This window comes from Euprymna scolopes, chromosome 3 (assembly GCF_053919585.1).
Source record: "Euprymna scolopes isolate OS-2025 chromosome 3, ASM5391958v1, whole genome shotgun sequence".
NCBI classification, from domain to species: Eukaryota; Metazoa; Mollusca; class Cephalopoda; order Sepiida; family Sepiolidae; genus Euprymna; species Euprymna scolopes.
Window position 1 is genome coordinate 173,449,679 of NC_136484.1, and position 25,005 is coordinate 173,474,683.

At 32.1% G+C, this 25,005-nt stretch overlaps 1 protein-coding gene and 1 pseudogene across 1 annotated transcript in view; both read right to left on the reverse strand.

The window, feature by feature from the left end:
* Positions 1-25,005, reverse strand: part of LOC145260310 (ephrin-B2-like) — a 366,406-nt gene that overhangs the window by 131,785 nt on the left and 209,616 nt on the right. The window lies entirely within an intron of this gene.
* Positions 20,179-20,297, reverse strand: LOC145265639 (5S ribosomal RNA; annotated as a pseudogene).

A 25,005-nucleotide genomic window follows, 5' to 3' on the forward strand; every position in this document is an offset into this window, starting at 1 on the left:
TTTGCGATAACCCCACACCCTATAAGAAAATGGTGCTAACAGACTGAAAATTGAAGACATTTAAAAGATGTGATAATTTTCATGAGTAAATTCTTTTTTGCCAACAAATCTCCATTGTCTTCAGCATATCATGTTAAAATTATATTATGGTACCATATAAAATTAAACCATTTATTCAAATTATCCTCCGATAGTGAGTTCTTGGCCACCCTATGTAAGAAAATCAAAACATTACTTTCGCACAGATCTGATGATGTTGGTCGTTTTTGTTTTACGGCATATCAACCTTTTTCAGATTATTCAATGCCGAATCTAGTTATTTTGAGGAACGATTTTTAATGGAGTATATTTTTTTTTAAAAGCCAGATTCTATTTAACCCATAGTTGGGACCCTAACAGGTACTACCACTCCGGGTCAGAGTGGACCTGGGGGCAATGGCAATTAAAGGGTGGCTCCACACTCCCCAAGGCCCGCAAGGTGGGGCCTCACCATCGGATATAGTTTAAGGTCATATCCAGGACCACAGGTCTGATGAGCACAATGGCATGAAAATGCCAGTTACAACAATCTTTCTTGTTTGTGTTTATGTAATTTCTTTTTTTCTTTACATCTCACTGAGTGTAACTGTACCCATATCTAGATTACTGACAACAGGACATGAGATATGTAAGTACGTATATATTTACTATGCATGAACTTAACATATTAATACTAGCAGAGAGACTAGACGTTGCCCGGGATTGAATGAGGATTTCACAATTTCAATACTTTTATTGTCATCGAAATTGTTGTCATCGCTCATTTGTCAATCAAAGTAGTTGGGAACCTGCTGCAATGCACACGGAAGAACCTCACATGCCCCCACACAGTGACTTAATCCACAATACATTGCACTGTAGAGAACCTACTGTTGATTTTACGAAATTACTTTCGAGTAACTTGAATTAAATTTTACAATGCAAAAGTCAAGTATCATAGTATTGTGCTCTAAACAGAAACATTCATTTCGGTCGCGCCCCTGTATTATCAAAGAACCTAGTGTTGATTTTAAACGCCATGCACTTCTGTTCGTGCGGTGATAAAGCTTCTCAAATACACTTGTGATATTTGGCTGTATAAAAGTATTAACTTTTGTCAAAATCGAACTGTTCCTTCAATAGGATTATTGATTTTCAATACTTATCGGAGTTATTTCAATAATATACCTATGTAACAATATTCTCAAACATAGTACATTTGTGTTAAATTTCAAGAAAACGGACTCAGGCATTTTGGAGTTCATAGGAAACGAACTCTAACTCACAGACAAAGTGCCTTTTATATATAAGTAGTTGGAATTGGATACCAAGTCTGATGACAAGGTTAATTACAGATTCATAGATTATAGATTTTTGGATGTAAAAATATATCTAAATTCCCACATAATTGTGTGAATCTGAAAGTAACGAAGTTGATTCCTTATCAACTTAACCATTCTTTGAAAAGTAATGGCGGTTTGAAGAAGACAACAAAGATAAAAATTGAAAATAAATAAGGGGGGGGGTGAAACGAAGTGATAAGTTCAGAGAAACAAAACTAAAAGTGTTAGTAACCAATTGAATCTGGACAAAACCCCGGCTACATCTACTAATCGTGAAACGAGATCTATTGAGTGGAAGTCACTCAAGTTGAAGGATGGAGGAAAATTCAATTACCACAACGCATGATATAATCGCTTTATAGGATTCCAACATAAAAGGTTGGTCCAAAAACAAAAGTAAAAGTCTTTGAAGAATGGAAGATAGTGCAGAGAGAGAAAAACAAAACACCAAGCAATGAAAATTCTAACAGAATTTAACTAATAATAGCAAAAGTTTCGAGTTGGGTGATTAGGGTTAGGGTTAGAGTTAGGGATTGGAGGTAGAATAATGTCAGCGAGGAATTGCATTTTTGCCTGACCAAAAACAAAGCATCAGAAAGAGAAACAGTTTGAAGATTTTGGGCAGATAAGATTTTCAACACATTTTATATATACTTTTTTTTTCTTTGTTGATTTTTCTTAGTTTACGTCTTAATACAGTAACGCCACACGTCCCTGCGGATATGAAAGACAGCAAAATCAGGCAAGAAACGAAACACACAAAAATACACGATTCTCACCAAGCATTCTTATTTTCCACTCCGATTCTTATTAAACCCAATTCGTTCTGTTTTAGAACGAAGAAGAAGCCCCCTCTCCCCAGTACTGCATCGCCCAACATATTGCAACCAGCTTTATTCTATGAATGCACGTGTTTTTGTTCCCCCCCTTACGCTTTTATGTATTCTTGTTTTAATCAAGGTTTCTACACTGTTCTTCGGTCAGGGACGGGGTGGTGGTGTTACGGATGCGACGAAGGTGGGTGTAAAAAGGGGGGGTAGCTGATGGGAGCAGGCTAATCAAATGATAAACACAGCAGAATGCACATGGCGTATTTTTTTTAAAGCACTGGTTCAAAAACTTTCACAAAAGCAAAGTGCTGTCAAAAGTATGAAATCAATTTGTAGCGCAGACAGGTCCAGATTGAAACGAAGACGGCAGGTGCTGCTGCTGCTGCAGTTAGCAATTGAATTAGGAAAGTGCCCGGTTAATCATAAGTAATCTAATAAACTTCAAGAAAGACACAATTCATAGGAGCGGGGGATTGGGGTCTACGGTTGAATGAAATAAAAAGCTTTCATCGTGATTGGTAAAGAACTATGCAAAGACGTCTTTGTATTTTATTTCCTTGTTTAGTTTTTCAATTCACGACCTACCCCTTTTACACACACACACACACACACACACACACACACACACACACACACACACACACACACACACACACACACAATGCAAATAAAGAAGAAAAAAGAATTAAGATAGATTTATCAATATCCTGTAACCCACAACCCTAACACAGTCACCGCCAGAGAAAGAGGAAAATATTTATATATTTTTTAAATAAATATAAACGGGTGACAATAATTAAAATTCCAACCCAAAGAAAAACGCATGAATCAACACAAGAACATTCTAGGAATAACTACATTAAAATACCTTATTCTTCAAGTCCAATGTAAACAAGTTCTTGTTGAACCGTCTCCTTATATAATCAAATTATACCCAATTTCCACCATTAAAGGTTACTATGCTGTTGTCCCGGTGACCACCATAGACTCATTAACTCTTATTCTAGATTGGCCTCGGGTCTTGATAAATTGTGACTCTCTTTAAAAAAAAAACAGAACTTGGCGAAACTATCAAAGATATATATATATATATATATATATATATATATATATATATATATATATATATATATATATCACAGTTTTTAATTAGATTTCAAATTATCTTCTTTGCATATCATTGAAGCATTTGAACAGTTTCCTAATTTGTTAGTTTTTTGCATTATTGTTGTAGGTTGCATGATTTTTAAAGCTGCACCAGTTGAGCAGGAAAACCGGACAAGGCAGTGCTGCATCGTATTATCCTTATCAACAGAAGAGAATAGAAAGCGGACTTGGATTTACGTTTGGCAGCTTCGTAACTCTCACTTCATTTATTTTGCCATTTAGTGATAAGCAATGTTTCTAAGAAAGAGGAAGAATTGCTGTTTTCTGTGTGAAGATCTATTAAACATTTCTTTTTAGCTAGTTTATGATCTTGAATATATTTTTATGTATATAATTTTATCCTGTTTATTGAAACAACTTTTAATGAATCAGGTTAAACACTTGGGGTTGTAATGAAAACATATTTGGCTCTACTAACGTATTGAGTAATCTTTACCTTTGTATTTTTACCATATATACGTCTTCATATATATATATATATATATATATATATATATATAACTACTTCATTTACTCACATAAAATTAATATGCGAAAGTATAGATTTATGCGTAAACTTTAAGTATTTACTTCAAAAGTTCTCAATACGTAGGTAGAGCTAGTTAGTAATTTATAAAATATATATGGCGATTAAGTTACACTGAATATTCCACTCTAGGATTCGTCAGGCTTATGCGCATATGCCTGACGAATCCTAGAGTGGATGAAACGCCGAATATTCAGTGTAGCTTAATCGCCATATATATTTTATAAATTACTATATATATATATATATATATATATTAGCGATGTGAGAGATTGCAATATTTTCCCCGATTCCGATACAATTACTAATTCCGTTCTAAATTCCAGATTCCGATACAATAACCGATTCTTTATAAATTTCGAAATATTTAACATTAGACGTGTTATTTATTCCCTATTCAAAACATGTTAAATGTGCAGATAATTTCTCATGCATAAAAACTATCCAACCATAAATGCTTTCAACACAGGAGATGGTCTATAGTTTTTAGTTTTAGTCTTAATTTAAAACCAATAAATAGTTATGATTTTATCATTACTACTACTAGTGGAAAATTTTGCTTTAAACAAAATCGAATAAAAAAGACAATGAAAATAATCTTTTTTTTTTTGCGCCGGAAATAGGCAGAAAATTTTCTGATTCGAATACTCGCAAAAGTTCCGATTTTTCCAATTACCGATTAATTGTCCCAATACTAAAATATATATTACTTCTTACGGTGGTTTTATGCTTTATTTAAAGAGATTTCCATAACAAAACAGCATTTTGTTGACGTTAAACATTACCAGCATTTTGCATTGTGTTGAAAAAGATCGTGTAAGAATTTATTTACAAAGTCACATTAGTGCTTATCATTAGTAACATTGGATAGCGTCATTGACCTAGTTTCTCATTGGATATAATGAGCTATTCTTTATTGCCTCTATACATCTATGTATTGTATATGTACAACTTATTTTGCGGATTCAGTGGGCTTGTTTTGTGTTTACAGAATAGAATAGTGTTTAACATTAATATTGAAACTATCAGATATATTATTTTACTTTCATCAAAATTTTTCTCTAAATATTCAGTTTCGTTACCAAAAAAAGTAAATTCTGTTTCTCAATAGGACATATCTTAACTGTAATCAACTGAATATTACAATCAATTGACATTTATTCACAAGTTTTCTTCCATTTTCTTTAACTAAGACATCTCAAAATCTATATTATATGACAATGACAAGGCAACTTTGATTCTTAGTTGTTTCTTTTTTTCGTACTAAGCTGTTCAAATTCCTTAAATAAAGCACAGCTCTAACAAATTCAATGCAAACCATTTCTTCAATAAATTCTTGATGACAGCTTAGGTGAAGGAGGAGTGGGGAAGGAGGAGTCTGGAGTAGCTATTTAAGAATCAAGCCAACATTGCAGTTGAACCAGAATTAAAATCAAACAAAGAAACATCTCCATAAACAAGGAATCTTTTATTGAATGACAGAAACTAGCTATGTAATATCAAACGAAAAAAAAAATCATTGTCAAAGACAAAGTCAGGAATTTAAGACAAATATCAACCATTTTGCACTTGAGTTTCTCCACCCACATTAGCTTTTTTCATTGTATCGGCGATGGAACCTGTCCAAAATAACGGACATAGAAGGAATTCATAGAATACAACTAATAAAATTAAAAAAGAAAAACGGAACAAAAGAACAAAAACAAAGAAATCGACATTTCTAAGTTATGCCTGGAATTATACTTAATTAAAAGTCTGCGTTTTGCGAATACATGAACAAACACATATTTGATTTTCAACCAAGAAAAGTTAACATTTCTTGATTTGTTCCATTTCTTTAAAACTTATACATTACGTGCGGAATTCCTTGTGATAAACCTTGAGGCTAAATATTTCCATTTCAAACCCGTTCTCTTATTGTTATTTCTATAAAATATTAAAATAACTTTCAAATACAGAATTTCTTTCTTTAGCCTCCATAATCACTACTCTCTTTCATATCTAATACTAAAACTAGAATAATCTAGCTCTATTTAATATTAAGACTACAATAATCTAGCTCTATTTAATATTAAGACTACAATAATCTAGCTCTATTTAATACTAAGACCAATAATCTAGCTCTAATACTAAGACTACAATAATCTAGCTCTATCTAATACTAAGACTACAATAATCTAGCTCTATCTAATACTAAGACTACAATAATCTAGCTCTATTTAATACTAAGACTACAATCATCTAGCTCTATTTAATACTAAGACTACAATAATCTAGCTCTATTTAATACTAAGACTACAATAATCTAGCTCTATTTAATACTAAGACTACAATAATCTAGCTCTATTTAATACTAAGACTACAATAATCTAGCTCTATTTTATACTAAAACTACAATAATCTAGTTTCTATTTAATACTAAGACTACAATAATCTAGTTTATATTTAATACTAAGACTACAATAATCTAGCTCTATTTAATACTAAGACTACAATAATCTAGCTCTATTTAATACTAAGACTACAATCATCTAGCTCTATTTAATACTAAGACTACAATCATCTAGCTCTATTTAATACTAAGACTACAATCATCTAGCTCTATTTAATACTAAGACTACAATCATCTAGCTCTATTTAATACTAAGACTACAATCATCTAGCTCTATTTAATACTAAGACTACAATCATCTAGCTCTATTTAATACTAAGACTGCAATCATCTAGCTCTATTTAATACTAAGACTGCAATCATCTAGCTCTATTTAATACTAAGACTACAATCATCTAGCTCTATTTAATACTAAGACTACAATCATCTAGCTCTATTTAATACTAAGACTACAATAATCTAGCTCTATTTAATACTAAGACTACAATAATCTAGTTTCTATTTAATACTAAGACTACAATCATCTAGCTCTATTTAATACTAAGACTACAATCATCTTGCTGTAATACTAAAACTACAATAATCCTGCTTTATCTAATACAAAAAGTACAATAATCTTGCAGGATTGTTTATTTACACAAAGACAAGTAAATAGGGACACCGTCTGCAAGTTTTCAGGCAAGGGGATTTGTTGATTCGTTTCTAAGAATTGTGTCATTGTTTCCATATCCTCATGGGATGATCATTGGAGAAAGGTAACTTACATTTTACCGTCTCTCAAATTCCTTCACCATATCTTCGTCAGTCTGTCACAGCATTTTCCTTGATCTGTCACGCTTATCTCTAAAAAAAATTTTCATTGTCATGTTTGAAATATTTTCATTGCTAAATATACAGCTCGAACTGCTGCATCTTAAAAACATCTATACTTGCTTACTTTTGTCTAAACAAATTCTAAAAACAAAATCTATTGTGAAAGTGGTGAAGGTGTGGATCAGGACATGGATGTCCATGGCTTGAGAGTTGACCTTCAGACCAAGGATCTTTTTAATAGAAGCAGATGGCACAAAGCTTCTTCCTAGCAAAGAGAGGTGATTATTTTGATACAGGGGAGAAGGCTTTGTACAAATCACTTTCTATGCTGACGGGTGGAAAGGGGAATGGGGATACCTGTTTACTTGAATGTCAATTCAATGGAGGTCATTGATGGCTTGAACTTCCTGTTGAGCCCAGAATGTAATGGCCTGACCCACCCACATCGAATTGGATTTGCACCCACCCACTCTAAACCACCATCACTATTACCTGCACATTCACAATGGACAGGACACTGGCCTAATGGATTTAAATGGCCAGAACAAACATGCCTGATTTTTAAATAGGAATTCAGATTTTAGGGGTCAAATACTAGTGAATACAGTTCACCAGTTTTTAGTCTACATTATATGAGAAAAAATGTCTGACAGGACAAGAAATATTTATAAATTTATCCTTCTTTAACCTTTTCGCCCTGAGTGAATTATTTCATTGACTAGAGCAGAAAGTAGACCTGAGCAATGTTTCTGACAAAGGGGAGAGAATTGTTGTTTTCTAGATCGTAATCTTATCGTTAGCAATTTCTTTTTTTTACCTTAAAGTAGTGTTTTTAACTCCTTACATTAAGTGACTTCATGCCTTCTCTGGAGCAAATTTCATTAAAAAATGTTTTATCTTTAATCAGCTATCATTCATAAACTAAAGATTCAAGTGGAAACTGACCAAAGAAAAAAAAATCACCCTTCACTGCCAGAACTATAAAATTCTCGTCACAGTTTTCTAGCGTCCGAGAATGATGTTGTAAGAAAACGATAAGATATCACGTTAACAGCACATTTTTTTAACACATATTTTCTTGATATCTCTTCACCATTCACAAAACCAACAAAATAATGAAAGTATACCTTTTCTGTACCTACCCGGCGTTGCTCAGGATGGAATAAACTTATTTTAGTTTTTAACATTTATTTCTTTGCACATATTAAGCAGAAAAGGAGATTACATTTCAGTTGTAAGATGTATAATCATTACTGTATTCTTTAATTAAAAATATGAGTCATCATTCTTGATGATTGTTCTTTTTAGGTGATTATAAAAAAATATTTCATGCCAGTTGTCTTGGCGGATTAAGTAATTTAAAAAATAAATTATAGCCAAACACATCAATATGATGGTACAAGAGTAATAAAGAAAATAAGCTAGTTAGAAGCAAAGTTGGGTTTGTCAGCTTAAATGCTATTTATGTCCAACTTTGAAAATCTAACCAGATAACTTATATATATATATATATGTGTGTGTGTGTGTGTGTTTGCGCGCGCACGCGCACACACACACACACACACACACACACACACACACACACACACACACACACACACACTAAAATATCCATGAATCCATTTTCCAAGATCTTTTCTGCTATTCTGTTGAAAATGACATTTTCTGAACGTTGGATGATTTAATAACCATATTTCTGTTTTCATTCTTTATTTTGAACACTGTATTTGAAGTGGATTACATTTTTATAGAAATTCTAAATTTAGCATTTCTACCAAATCAAATTGTCGTCTTGTCTTTTTCTTCCTTTCAAAGCACAGGTCTTATTGACCTTTGTGAATAATCCCTCCTTCTTTGTTTTATAGTTTTTTTTTCTCCTTCGTTTAATTTACATTTCGTTAATGTTTGCTTGATTTTCATATTTTCCCAAAAACAAATAATCTAATTAGTATTTGCACTAATTCTAAACAAACAAGACTTTTCTCATTTATCATTTTTCATAGATTATTAATTCCTTTTGACAGAGCGTCTTTGTTTTTTACAAATAAAATTCAACAGGAATGTTAAAATTCTTGATATTTTCTTAGATGACGACTCAGAAACACTAAAAGATTCTTGTTCGAGAAATATATATTTTTTTCTTTTTAAATAATGCACAAAATCCTTGTTACTTTCTGGTTTGGTAATGCAAGAGTTACTTCCCTTGTCTCTGAATTATTCCTTAAATGACGAATCAGGAATATTGAAATATATTATAACTCATGCAAAACCGTTATCATAGTATTCGCTTTAACATCTGTTTTATATGTTAGCGTTTGTTGGGCAGCTTTTTGAAATTGACTTTTAAACTAATCTATCTCTGACCAGGTTTTTATTTCTCCATCTTTCTCTTAAGTCCATTCTTATAACTTCTCATTTCACTGCGAATTAAACCTGTTACCTCAACTGTTCTATATCTACCAACATAAGATCTCTTACGTTTTTTCTATGTGGCTGTATCTTTTAAGTTTACTCGTCTACATATGTTTCCTTATACTGTCCAGATTTGTGTTCTTCTGATGTCATCAGAACTAAATCTTTTCTGAAGAATCTGATTACGCATCCATCATATCATTTCCCTTCATGCAACACATATCCTCAACCCTCACTGGCCACGTTTCATTTCCATACATCATAAACTCTTCCTTTAGTCAATAGCCGTAACGCTTTGCTGGTTACGATCTGAGCCTGTCTTTAAGACTTGTATTGCACATCCATCATATCGTCCTTATAGCATTTCCCTCCTGCAATCTTCACTGGTCAATTTTCTCTTTCATCTAGCATAACACTGCATACACCCGCCTGTTAAACGTTTCTCTTGGGTAACAATATTAACGCTCTGTTGGTTAGTAATGGCAGAAATTCTCTAAACACTATTGAATAGAACGTTTCATACCGGGTTAAGGTTATCTTACTGTTGATCTGTTGAGATATTGGGAAGAGTTCAATAGCATGAACGTTCTTTGTATTTGACCATCCAGAAGAATCACCTGTCTTCTTTGAAAATGCTATGTAATTGAGGTATTTCTCCTGCTTTTGTATGTGCCTATTGGAAGTGTGGGAATCCCACAGCCACACAGACAAAGATATGAATGTGGTGGCAATGGGTGCATTGTAATGACCATAACTGTTCTAATCCTGAACTGTCATCTGGAATAAAAGAGGGTGCAGTTAAGTTGATTGAAAAGAGACAAATATGTATAGGAATGTATTTTGTGCATAGACTCTATATATATATATATATATATATATATATATATATATATATATATATATTCAATTTTCATCCCAAACAACGCACAGTTGCCAGTTTGATGTAAGGGGCTGCTATAAGGGATATAAGTTGCAGGAACGAAAAGAGAAAACAGCAACGAACAATAAAAAGCGCAACGACAAAATAAAGAGCAACGAAAAAAAAAGGACAAAAAAAAAAAAAAGAGCAACGAAAAAAAAGGGCAACGAAAAAAAAAAAGGACAACGAAAAAAAAATAACGAAAAAAAAAGAGCAACGAAAAAAAAAAGGACAACGAAAAACAAAGAACGAAAAAAAAAGAACGAAAAAAAAAAAGGGCAACGAAAAAAAAGAACGAAAAAAAGAGCAACGAAAAAAAAAGCAACAAAAAAAAAGCAACGAAAAAAAAAGCAACAAAAAAAAAGCAACGAAAAAAAAGCAACGAAAAAAAAGCAACGAAAAAAAAGCAACGAAAAAAAAAGCAACAAAAGAAAAGAGCAATGAAAAAAAAAGAGCAATGGTAAAAAGTGAGGAAAAAGAAAAAGGTGAGGAAAAAGAAAAGGGTGAGGAAAAAGAAAAGGGGCGAGGAAAAGAAAAGAGTGAGAAAAGAGAAAGAAAAGTGAGAACTGAGAAAAAAGGAGAGAAAGACGGAAGGAGAGGGGGAGAGAAAAGAGAGCAAAAAAGAGAGAGAGGGGGGAAGATAACGAATGCTGTACTAGAGTACTTGTTGGTGGCATCTTCATTATTATCTTTTACAATTTATTAGAAATCTATTTTAATGCTTTAAAAGATTATCCTTCTATACTAATTGCCACAAAATGCAATGTTAAATGCTTTATTCTTTGCAAATAATAAAAACAAAACACAGTTTTATAAGTATTTAATCAGTCTAAGCACAGATTCAAATACGAAATATTATCCTCATTCACATTTTCTTGCTATTGTTTTCAAGTTAAAATTATTTTAATCCGAAGGAAATGGAATATCTCACAGTATGTTTAGTTTTGTTTTTCCTCTTTGTAATCTGATCTTTGAGTAGGCTTTCAGCTGCTTAAGATGTAATAAGTTTCAGCATCCGATACTTGTTTCTCCATCAGCAGAACATTGATCTTCGAATCAATCAGTTGAACATTCTACAAACACAACTTAAAAATGAAAAGAAATTTTAAACAGAACTTACAAAAATAATTTTATATCGTTTTTAAGCAACTCTGGCAATGTTCCAAAATCTACAACGGACGTGCATACACACTAACCTACTTCTTAAAAACGGTATCATCTTTAATATGAACTAATAAAATTGTACAAGAAACATGGATATCTTAATCAAACATACCCAGATGGTATTTCTTTTCAACATTCTTTTCATTTTACTTCAGTAACTCTTCAGAAATCAAGGAACCTCTTTCGTGGGGCTAACGTTGTCTCTTTAGGAGATAAATAGACATTCAACTCAAATTCTTTATCTTTCAAAGGTTGAGTCAGTAACGGTATGAATAACATTAATCTTTCCCAATTGACAAGGTTACGATGTTATAGTATATAGATTTATTTTGGTCTGTTGACGAGAATTCAACTATTCAGTTAAGTTACTAGTAGAAGGTATACCATTCAATGTATGAGCTAGTGTTGAAGGAAACTTTTTGGAGCTATGAATATTATGATAGTTTGAATATTAGGCAAGGGTTTACTTTTAGATGAAAGTATTCTAATGCCAGATTGTCCTGACAAACTCTTGTACAGAGACATTGAACCACTTGAAGATGCTGTCTAGTAGGCCACTCAAACTGTGTATATAAATAAATTTAAGATATACATTTATATATCCAATCTAGTTGATAATTCAAACTTTCATATATAATTAGTTAGTTATAAAAATATATATAGCAATTAAGCTACACAGAATATTCCACGTTTCATCCATACTAGGATTGTCAGGATTATACACAAGTCTGACGAATGAATGTAGATGAAACGCGGAATATTCTGTGTAGCTTAATTCCCATACCTAGCTCTTCCTATGTATTAAGCACTGTTGAAGTAAATACTTAAAGTTTACGCATAAAATAATACTTTTGTATATTAATTTATGTGATTAGATGAAGTAATATATATATATATATATATATATATATATATATATATATATATGACTATTTGGTTACACAACATTTATATGTTGCTACACATTTATACACATGTTTCGGTCAGCCAGTTATAAGTTGCAGACGCTACTTTTATATAAGCAGCATCGCCTGAAGAGATCTCTAGTTACTTGTAAGTGACTGACCGAAACATACTCATGAATGTGTAGCGACATATTAATGTTTATGAAAAACAAATACTTCGGTATTGAGCATTCTTGTATAAATCTTGCTAAAATTCATTGGTCGCTCCACCTCTGGAAAATATTAACCTGGAACAATTCACACATACACAGATATATGTTTGTGTTTGTAGGTGTGATATAAGTAAATTTATTTTTATCCAGTTATTGGAAAGAAAATAATAAAAACACTACTACATTGATTTACTTAAAAAAGCGTTCTAAAATATGTGAATATATATAGAAGTATTGTTGAAGTGATATGAAGTGTGACATGTTCATGTTCACTGAAAAACACCCATCTGGCTGAAACTACTGTCAATAATTTTCCCCACTTTCTATCTGTGCCTAAATCCAAACGTAGATTCCATGAGCAAAGCTTCTTTCTTAGAACTGCACGCCAGTGGAACTCTCTGCCGCTTGCCTGTTTCCCACCTGACTACAACTTGGACGTCTTCAAGTCCAACATAAACAAACTCCTGACAAACCACCCCCTTAAGTAAGACACTATCAAAACCCCCAATACTAATGATTACTACAATACTATCTCATTGATTACTGTACACGCAATAACCCTTATCCCTGAGTGGCCTTCGGGCCTTGATAAGTGGTGACCCCCATGTAAAAAAAAAAGTTGAAGTTTTCCATATTAGGCATTTTATTCGTTTTTGTTAAAACTATTTTAAAACTTTACACTAAAGAAATAGAAGGTTTGGTTCAAAGCTCGTGGTGAACAAGTTAGTGCAGTCACTAGTATTTTGCTAAGAGAACTCAGGCACTAACTCTGCCAAACATATGCTAAACTTGAAAAATGATAGAAACATCAGAAGGCTAGAAGGCATTTTAGGTTGACGAATGCTAATAGGGATGAAACACGGATGATTCTGTGTTGCTTAATTGGCATATATTTTTATAACTCACTACCTTAATACTCATGTATTGGTCATCTTTACAATAAGAGCAAATTATCACTCAATGAAGTACTTTAATAAATTCCATCCACAAGGGCAGAAAAATTCACAGCATGAAAATAACTAATCCGGTTTTCAACTGAAACATATTCCCCAACTTTCCATTCTAACACTTGAAATTATGATACTTTTAGAATTTAGGGTGAAAGATTTGAGATAAATAGAGGTCATTACTGAACTGATTGTGATTCAGTTTTACATAAAATTTGATTCTCAAATTGATAAAGTGAGGTTTCGGTATAATCTGTTCAGTAAACATTTTGGGCATTCGGCTCAGAAAGCAGACAATGCATTTGGGAAACGTAAAACGAATATATTTGTTTATCTGAAGCATTGCCAAAAAATAGTATCGGTTTTGAGTGGGAATAATATATAGTTTATGTTCTTTAAAAAATTGTTCTCCTGGTTAACCCTAACTAATTGCATTTATTTCTCAAGATTAACCCTAAAAAATGGCATTTATTTCTCTAGTTTAATCCTAACCAAATTGCATTTACTTCTTTGAGTTAAACTTAATTTACATTCATTTGTCAGTCTAGTAACAAAGTTTAATTGTAGGCATGTCATAAAAATTTAATTATGAAGAATTTTTTTGAAACGTGAGAAACATATGTACGATTAATGAATTTTTGGTGAGGGTAATGGTGGTGGCGATATGGATTTTACCAGAAAGATTCAAGTCACACTCTAGTGAGGCCAGACACACTCAAGTAACCAGATAATGTGGCTTAATGCATTTGTCAGTAGAGGTGAGATTAGCAATGTCTACTTTGTCAAAAAAGCTTGACAGTTGATGCTAGATTGGTTGGCTGGTTGGTCTCTGCTGCAAGTTTTTATCAATAAATCTAGACAAGTTTTAATGCACGTTTTTAATAGAATTTTGATTGAAATTAATATTGTCCGGAAATGTGCCTGCCTTCAAAACACAGTTTGTGCTGAAACCAACAACTGTTCATGATTTTAATGTATAATTCGACGTAGCAGTGACCCGTTGAGTCACAACCATTAGTTTTTATCATCATTTTATTCAGCTTCAATTTCATCAACTGTGACATATCTATTATAAAATTCACGTGCATAACTAAAAATATCTATTAGCAACTAAATGGATTGATATACCGGCTAAAATACATGTAAATAATAATATAATAAAAACGTAAATGCGGTTTTTAACAATAAAATTTCCATTTGTATTATTTAAATTCTCCAAACTACTGTTCTTTAGTGTTATTTTCACAACATTCTGATCGATGTAACCTCCTACCTTCTTCAGGTCTATCTTGTTGAACTTGGAAATCTTTCTGTTGAACTCTAGAATATGCACAGAATTTCTAACAGAACCCTTCATTTAATTCACAAGGGTAGAATGCCTTCATTTCATCAGCCACGACCGAGTAAAAGTACGAAGTAATTTGCAATTGCAGTTTTGAATGTCGCTCGCAATGAGAATTGAACATTCAATCTCCAGAACAGTAACTATGCTATGAATTCTTGCAGACATAAAACTTCCCAGACAAACTAAATTCAAAATATTGAAGTCACAAAAAGGATGAATACAATATATTTTTAAATGTCATTTTTACTTATGTTTTTAATGGAAATCACGAAATGGATTTGTTCAACTAGCATAAAAGTAATAAGATTTAAAAAAAAAAAATTGTGCTGAAGTAGAATATAATTTTAAAATTTATCTACATAAAATTAAGGCATACTAAAAAATTTTCTTTACATCAAGAAATTATAAAAAAAAATCTACATACATTATATACATAAAATATTTTTCGTTTCTTTTATTTATTTTAAGCAAAGAAATGAATATAAAGTCAAATTCTGTGCCAAAATCGTTCCTTTGATCATAATGAACAACAAAAAAGATGGAAGAAAAGTTTCAAAAAAACAGAAGCACAAATAGTATCAGTTATTTAAAAATACGAATATAATAATGAAACGGATTTTAGTCTAACTATACATTGGTTCGATTTTGTTTTTCATGAAAAAAGAATGGTCGAAATTAAGCACTCTTTTCATCCTTCTTTTTTTAGGACAAAAACCATTTTTTTCCTCAACAATAGGCAATATTTTCAGTGCCAAGGTAATTGAGAAGTTGTAAGTTGTAATGTATTTTCTTTTCCTTTGCAGTAAATATTGGAGGAAATTACCAACTACATGACCTACTTTCAGCAAACAAAATAGTCCATTAGTCAAAGAAACAGCCATCTTTAAACACCAGGCAGGCGTACAATTTAAAGTGAAAATATTGAACTAGTTGACTTAAAATGTGGGTTATATATATATATATATATATATATATATATATATATATATATATATATATATATAAAACATTATCAGTAAAAATATATCACGATTATTCATATACCGTAAGAAATTTGTTTTGGAGAACAGCCACGAATGACAGTGGCAATCTGATAAATTTGTGAGCAATATGAATATTAGATCTGTATTTGTTACAGTGTTAATGTTTAATTGATATTTTAAGGGTATAACCACCTTTTCAAAATATGTTCATTTCAGAACTGCGTAAATTTTGTATGTCAACAATATATATGTTTTATATTTATATACGTATAAGTACATGTGCACACACATTTCCGGTCTGAAAACACATGAGAAACTGCTAAACTGTACACTGCTGACTATATCTACAGTTTGCAAGCTTAGATATACGTTTTATTATCTATATCATATTTAGCAGTGCTATCTCATAACTATCGCAACTAATGCAACTATATATACGTATATAAATGTATAAACTAATAAAACTATTGAGATGTGTGTGTGTGTTTGTAAGAATACCGCTGTCCCAAAGAATATAGGAGAATGGAATGTTTATGTATTGTTAGTAGGTAGGGCTGTTATTTTAGATAACCTATATAAATTAATTTAAGAGAGGAGGCTTGCATTATTATAAATATTGACTGCATATATATTGTCTTTCTTTTCATGTATAAATGGCTATTAACTTTTATCAAATACTAGCGAATATTTACTTAGTTTTGCTAGAAAACGTAATTACAACAAACTGAATTGTTTTGAACTATTAAAATAATTTCTAACATTTTGTGATCGATGATGCTTGAATTCATGATTTGAAACAGGACGTAAATCTATGACGTCACGTCAAAGCTATAATTATTTTGTTAAGGTGATGTTTTAAGTTCTATTCATAAGTTCTGATAGCTCAGTTGGTAGAATCTCTTGGCTTTGATTTCTGGTCATGACATCTGTTTTGTTTGGGAATTTATCACTTACTATTAATGCAATATTTTCAAGTTCTCAAAGTAGTTAAGACGTTTGAAATATTGAAATCAAACAAGTTACCCTAATGTATTTATTACCTTAAAAAAATTTGTGACTGACGAATAGACTAAATCACTATGTATATAAGATGTATGTTGAATAGATTCAAGTAAATAATAAACAATAGCAAACCTTGCATCAATTAACCCAAAATTGGTTTCATACGTTCAACCATGACTTAATCAAGTCATTTTGATGTGGAAAATATTTAAAATCTTTGTAAATTAATTTTTCCAGAATAGTATCGGTTCATCTCTTGATGTGAATATATTTGAACAATGGCCAAAACCTGTGCTCATTTCACTTGAAAGGCATCGTGGAATCAAGAATCCAGACAAAATCCACTGATCCTATAAGCTGACATTAAAAGTTGAAACCAAATCTTCCCGGGAAGGGGGCGACTATACTCAAAAGGTCATGGTCACATGACCTTTCACTTACTGACTCTATATAATTATGTGCCAGATTTGAGTTTTCAGCTCCAAATAACCAGATACCAAACACAAAACTGTCCATCATTCAATTTATTTCATCATGAGAAATTTGAACTAAGCTTATAACCCCCCCCCCCCAAAAAAAAAAAACTATGTCCTTTTGAAATTGACATGACTAACTTAAAAATTGCTTTTCTAGCTAAACCCATATTAAGAAAATAGAGAAATTAAAAGAAAAAATAAGATAAATAATTGTTGAAGAAAAAATTGCCCAATGTATAAATAATCAATGTTTTATATAAACAGAAAAAATACACAAATGAACATTTAGTAATTAACATAATAAAAAAAAGATTTATAAAATAAGTTATTTTCCTTATCCAGTAAACATAAACACTAGATAATCCAAGGGAAGTAACCCAACAGCTAAATACAATAACAGAATACTTGGATTTATTAAACATCTTTTAAAATAAATAACTGAAGCTCCTAACTATTGAATGGGATATCTTCAATATGCAGTAATAAATTACAGTTACGTAAAACTGGAAAAACACAAAGCAACTACAGGATCGTGATTTTAGGTCGCCTAACAGTGTGAAACTAATGACTATGACCAATCGCAAAACATAGAATTTATTCCATTACTACTTGCCAGTCTAAATCAAAATTCTTAAATGATAAAAAAAAAATTGACTATAAATTCATATAAGTTACTTACGTTGAAAATAATTTCGTTGCTAAATTTAATGGAAGTATTCAAAAATAGTTGCTCTGGTTTTGCCTTTTTTTAAATAAATAAAACCCAATCAAATAATAACCAACGAACTCAGCCAACCCCAGGGAAATACTGACCTCGGAATTGATATGCCCACTTGTTGATAGAAGGTATAGCCAAAGTGCTGTGGAAACAATCAAAACAAACCGAGCTACACCCCCACTCCTTACTTTGCAGGGGATTTCCAAGGCCTCAACTCCAAACATTTGTCCAAACAATATTTCTCACCATCACCCTCCACTATTCTCCCATTTCTCCCCCTCCCCTATTCTCCCGACCAATCACACATGTTATCCATTGTTCATACAAAATGTCCAGCACTTAATTAGTTAAAGCAAACATTTACCAAGGCAAAGCTTTTCCTGTTTAGTTAATTAAACAATCCATTTAAATAATAAAAATTATAAAAAAAAAAAAAATATATATATATATAGAAAAAGACACAAAATCAAATTGAGAAAGTGTTTTAGTTAATTTTGTCCGAAAGACTCCAAAGGAAAATAAATAGATTCAGTTCGGTAAACAACTTAACAAGGACAAGAATGTACGTGTCGATACTTATGTTGGTAAACATAGTCTCAGTTTGGCTACTTAGAAATTGTAAATAAAATACTAGTGTGTGTGTTGTGGGGGGGGGGCTTTGATCGAGCGTAAAATACGCTTAAATATGATATTTTAATTTGTCTAGATTTCGTATATATTACAGAGTTGTTATTTCAAAAGAAGAAAAAAAGTACTTGGATGCCACCAGCTAGAATTGAAACCGAAAGCTAAACTGTAGCATTAAAAGCTGGAGACGTTACCACTGTACCAACGTGATACGCATATGAAATGATTAAAAAGAAAAAAAACTAAGATGAATGTACAAAATGTATGAGTAATTTTTCAATGTTGACCCCTTTTTGACCCTTTAAAAACTAATTTGGCTAAAGAAAAGAACGGTCTATAAAAAAATCTAATCATTTGAGACGACTAGCACCACTCTGCAAATTTTAGTTTTGGTAGGGATAGAATTTGAAAATATACAGACAGACATAGTGAGTAGATTTGGTTTTTGCATTGATTAGATGAATCCAAAGGCTGTTTAATACAAGAATATAAGTGAATTAAACTTTACAAAAATGAATTTCGTAGATGCTAAAAAAAAATTTAATCAAACAAATTATTTTAATACAGAAGAATTTAATGTACTTTGCTTGAAGTATTATATAGTGTGTAAATAAGGTAATTTATAAAGGCAATACAATGCAGAGGTATAACGGATAAACACAAACTGAAGCAAATTAAGATACATGACAGTGAAACAAGCTAAGATTTACCTTTTATTTATACAATATGCATATGAAGTCTTTTTAATATACTTTCAACCTGGCATTGTATTCTTACTTGCGCCAGTGTAATCTAAAGGAAGTCCCATATATGTGATATTTCGAGAAAATTCTTCTTCAGATATGTGCTCAAATTTTGTTTAAACATGTATAGGAAGGACTCTTAAAACTGAGTAGTTTCATAGTAATAGAAATGGACCTGGAATCAATTTTTCGTTTTTTTTTTTTAATTCTATTCTTATTTTTTAAACCTAATAATGTAAGATTATTGTTAATAATCTATATTATTTATTTTATTATTATTTATTTTTTCATGCATTTATTTGCATTTTATTCAAGATTTAATTTTATTTTTACTTATTCACTGCATTATTGCTACAACAGTTGGTTTAACTAAAGGGAGACAACTTTGTTGTAATGATTGATTATTACATACATACATATATACATGTGCATATAAATACACACACCTGTGTGTGTGTGTGTGTGTGTGCAGTCAGCACCAACCCTATTCAGGGTTTAACTGGATTCCTCCGAAGAAGGAAGTTTCATAGGAGTATCACATTCACAAGCGGTCCCCAGTCGCCTATATATCCCCGTTAAGGGAGATGACGTCGTTAGGTTTTTGCAACTTTTTGCAAGGAGGTCTCGACGTCCTCCTACATACAGCACCTGGACTTCCCAAATTGGTCACCCATTTTAGTAATGGCCAGGCTCAACGTTGTTTAACTTCAGTGATCTGACGGGAACCGGTGTGTCAACGTGATTATGCCGTATTCAATACACACACCCACACATATGTATTTATTTTTTGTCGTTTACTTTCATTATTTTGATAAAGGGTTGGCATTTTCGTTCTAAGTTTAAAGAGTTTGAATTTTAATTTTTTAATTTTATATTACGTGTATTTATAATTTATTTTATTTATAATTTAATTATATTTATCGATGCGTTTTGATTAAATTAGTTTGTTTAAGCAGTCTAAATGTTCTATATCTTATTTATTTTATTTCTATATTTTAATACATTTTAAGGATACCAAAATAGAAAAACAGAAAATCTATCAGTAAAAATTTAAAATAAATAAAAATTAGGCATTATTTTTTAATAAATAAAATTATAAACAAAAATATGATAAAAATTAAAAAGAAACACTAAAAAGTGTCTTTGTTTAAAATAAAAACAAGAAAAAATGAATATTATATATATATATATCCAGCCCATTTTTATCTAGGTCACTGATTATGAGTTAATCAAAAACGGATGGAGGAAATTCTATCAGGTCTGAAAGGAAAAAGCCAGGCTGGAAGTCTGTGGGAATGCCTATCGTTTACCAAAACTGGAATGTACTCTCTGATGGTACAATTATTTAAGTGTTAGATTCTCTGCGAGTTTCTAGTGCTAACCATGTGAGTGGAAAGGTTGGTTGGTTTCACAAGAATTACACATTATCAAAGTATTATGTTGAAGGAAAACATTTAGAGAATTGGGAACAGTTAAGGTACCGTTTTGCGTTTAAAGATCTGAAGATCACAGGGCAGTTCCAAGCATTTCTTAAAGTCACTGTATATACAAAGAACTTGAGAAGGTGCAGACAGGTTATCAATCTTTATAGTCCTACGTACAAATGCGATGTCATGTTCCGGATTTTAACCTTTAAAATTCTCCCATTATTTATACAGCTTCATATGCAATTATTTAACAATTACAACATTTTTTTTTCGCAAAATAGCTTTAAGCTTTTAAAAAGGTCCGAAGTGCAAAATGTATATTAAATTCTTGAACTTGTTATAACAGAGCGCGGACGTGCGTATGCAAATGCATAAGAAATGCGAAATGACGTCATCGTAATCATAAGGAAAAAGACTATAAAAAAGAGTGTGTGCAACAGACAGGAGAGCACGCTAAAAAAGATCATCACGTTAGGGACATGAATGATGTCACCGATGTTATGAAAAAAAAATGATTCGAGTTATTACTTGTTCTATGTTCCTTTCAACATACTCCATTGGGTCAACTAAACGTGGGTAACGTTACATTGTTTCTAGAATTATTATCGAAAACTAAAACTTTTTACAAGAGACTAAAAGAATAACCACCTCAGAACGGGTAAAATTAATTTCTAAAACTGAATGGTTTCTCACTAATTTTATATCTTCTTACCAAAATTTCAAACAAGATATGATGCTACTAAACCTTATGCATAGAATCCTTATTCGAATTTTCTAAAATTCATTACATAATTCCGAGTCTAGAAAATGTCTAAATTTAACAGTTCTTAAAAAATTGAAATTAGGCGAATCTTGCTTAATTAGTGTCCAATGACTAATTGATCCAAATTCAATATAAATCTGAAATATTTTAATAATAAAAAAAAAATGGGAGGTTGTGCCTATTGTAGGCTTCTTAAAAACTTTGAAAAATAGTCCAAAGAAACTGAAATTTTGGTAATATTTATTAATTGAGGTCTAATATCATTTGTAAAACTTTGAAAAATTCAGAGGCATCTAAAGTTCCATAAAGGGTTGCCAGACCCTTTGCATTGTATACCCTTTGCATAAAACTGAAATAATGTCAATATAGTTCATATGATACACTCATGTGTATTGCAGTTGTGTTTCTAATGATCGGTTAAATAGTTTAGAGTGAATCCTATACATACAAATATGTAAACATACACACATACTTAACTTTATATAGAGATGTAACATAGCGTGAATGGCTATATGCAGAAGCATGAAAAATGACGTCACTGGTGGGGAAGAAGGACGATTAGATGAGGGACGTGGAGCATGGAGCGAGATAACGTGCGAGATCACGTGAGAGACCTGAATAACGTTCGAGATCATGTGCGTGACGTCAAGGGCCATAACAATGAAAAAATAGATGTCATTGTTACAAAGCAAAAGCGAGTTGAAATTCTTTTCTATTCTTTGTCGACTTTGCGACTGGGGCCACAACGTGTTAGTTCCTTGTATACAACGTTACAGAGATATGGAGGCTTAAGTAATTTCCGGTATCTTTTATGGTTAATAAAAACTTCGAAGAGAGGTATAATTAGCATAATGGTTATCATTACAGACTATGGCACCAGAAAAGTCTGCTTAAATACCTTTACATCCTTACATCCTTAATGCTTATCTATTTAAGATTATACAATAATGTGAATGTCAGCACTGATAAAATGTGTCGCGTTGTCATTTTGGGACAGTAAAGTCCAACATTGGCATAGATCGTAAGCATATAACAATACACACATTATTTAATATAAACAAGGCCTGGCAGCTATAGTTGTTATAATAAAGCACAAAATGTAATGAAATTCAATAAAAAAGAAAACATTAATTATTCAAGAGGTTTTACAACACAGCCAACCATTCTACAAAGGGTCATTCAGTACTAGAGTGTTTTTTTCTAATTCATTGAATTAAATCACATAAGCAAGATTGTGTTCCTCACCCATGACATTTAAGACATCTCATCAACATAAAAATCAGTTTCAAAAGGTGACTGATTTGAACAAAGAAAGTGTATATTTCCCGGGGAATTGACAATAATGGCGATTGCGATTGGCGAATCGAATCACACAGAGATTTAACGATTCTTGTAATGATCCCTGTTGATTGCGATGTAACGCTGGTTGTAAGCAGTTCTAAGAGGTTTACCCTCCCAGGCTTGCCTTCTCTCTTTGAGAAGGGATTAGTTCATTGCTAATCGCCTGATTACTAAGGGATTCCGACGGGGCTGCTCAAGCACATTTTGCAGATCAGAGTGCCCCCACCCCGCTCGAGGGCGCCGACTTCAATACTAATTTCTAAACCTGGTTTCACAGTTCTTGTAGTGGGGGAGACCTAAATACCCCCCCGCCACACACACACACACACACACACACACTCAGTATGTCACTTTCTAGAAAGATGCAGCTCAAACTTCTTTATATTTCCAACAACGGGAATATTATGCATTACAGTGTCTGTAGAGTGTACGAGGATTTCATCAATCTGACTATACCGAAACCAGCTAACAGTTCTTGACGTGTTGACCTCCTTCCATATAGAGCTTCTTGGACTCCCAAATAGTCACCCACCTGGTGTTAACCAGGCTCAACATCGCTTAACTTCAATGATCTTACGAGAATGTGTTTTACCGTAAGTAACCAAATGGCTGGTGTCAAAGGGAGTGAATAAAGCAGAACAGAATTTGAAAAAAAACAAAAAAAAACAAAAAAGTGTCTCATTATTTTGGATGATTATCGTAAAGAAACGTTTACAAATGACCGCTACAAGTACTTGTTTCTACCGCAGATAGCGCCATTACGGAAACCAGAATGTCACACCTTTGACATTTATGCTTACGCGAAGCAGCACAAATCACCATATCCTCAAAGCTTAGTAGACAGAGTATTAATAGTCGTTGAGATCGTAGTAGTGTCACTCATTGTAAATAAATACTAACAATTAGTTTATTTATTTATTTTTTATTTTATTATGATTTTTATTTTTATTATCCTCAGTTCTTTTTGTTATCCTCAGTCGTGATGGGTAGCATTTGACCCCTGACACTTACTCTCTTCTTCTTCCTGTAGATATAAGGGATCAGTTCATCCCCCAAAGTATTTGACAATACAGACGATTTAAAGGATGGTGGTGTTGATGGAGGAGGGGGAGGAGGGCAAATAACAGTCCAACTTTCTTCTGACTTATCTTCTGTTTCTTGTTGGCTCCTTCTTTTCTAGGATATGATTTTAGGACGCTGAAGGTTAATATCACTTTGACACACGTTAATGTAGAGTGTTTATTTCAGACACAGAGTTTCAGGTTCAAATACGTACATTTAATTTTTTTTAAAACTTATTTTCACTCAAAGCAAAAGATTTTGCCACTTGGACGTCTACAGGAGCAGTATGTATAGAGCTAAGCAACACGATGTCAGTTCATATTATATTTAAATTTCTGCATATTAGTAAAGCCAGTGAAGCAGGAAACAAGGGAAGTTCCAAAGTCTAGAAGTTTTGGGGAAAATAACTTTTAGATTAAATAACTTTATGGCATCTAAAATGGTGTCATTTTGCTGCTTATCAGGCTAGTATTTACACTATCTGTCCATTAAAGTATTTGTAAAACAAATACAGAGATTACAGTTTTTAACTTTTTAAATGAGGTTGATTGTTTCTATTAATTGTTTTGATTGAACTATTGTTAGCATCTTGAGTATTATTTGTGCAGTATTTCGGTCAGTGTAGCCTCCAAACATCTTGGAAAAGAAAGGAGAAAAGTTTATTTCCTAAGATGACGATCAGCATGTCTGACGAAGCTTAGAGGCTACACCGACCGAAACGTTGCACAAATAACATTCAAGATGAGAACAATAGTCCAATCAAAACAAGTAATACAAACACAGAGATGTTTTGAAATAAATACTGAAGATGAGAATAGTAGTTCGAATAATCCCAAGAATACGAATTCAATGAAGAACCCAACCATTGAA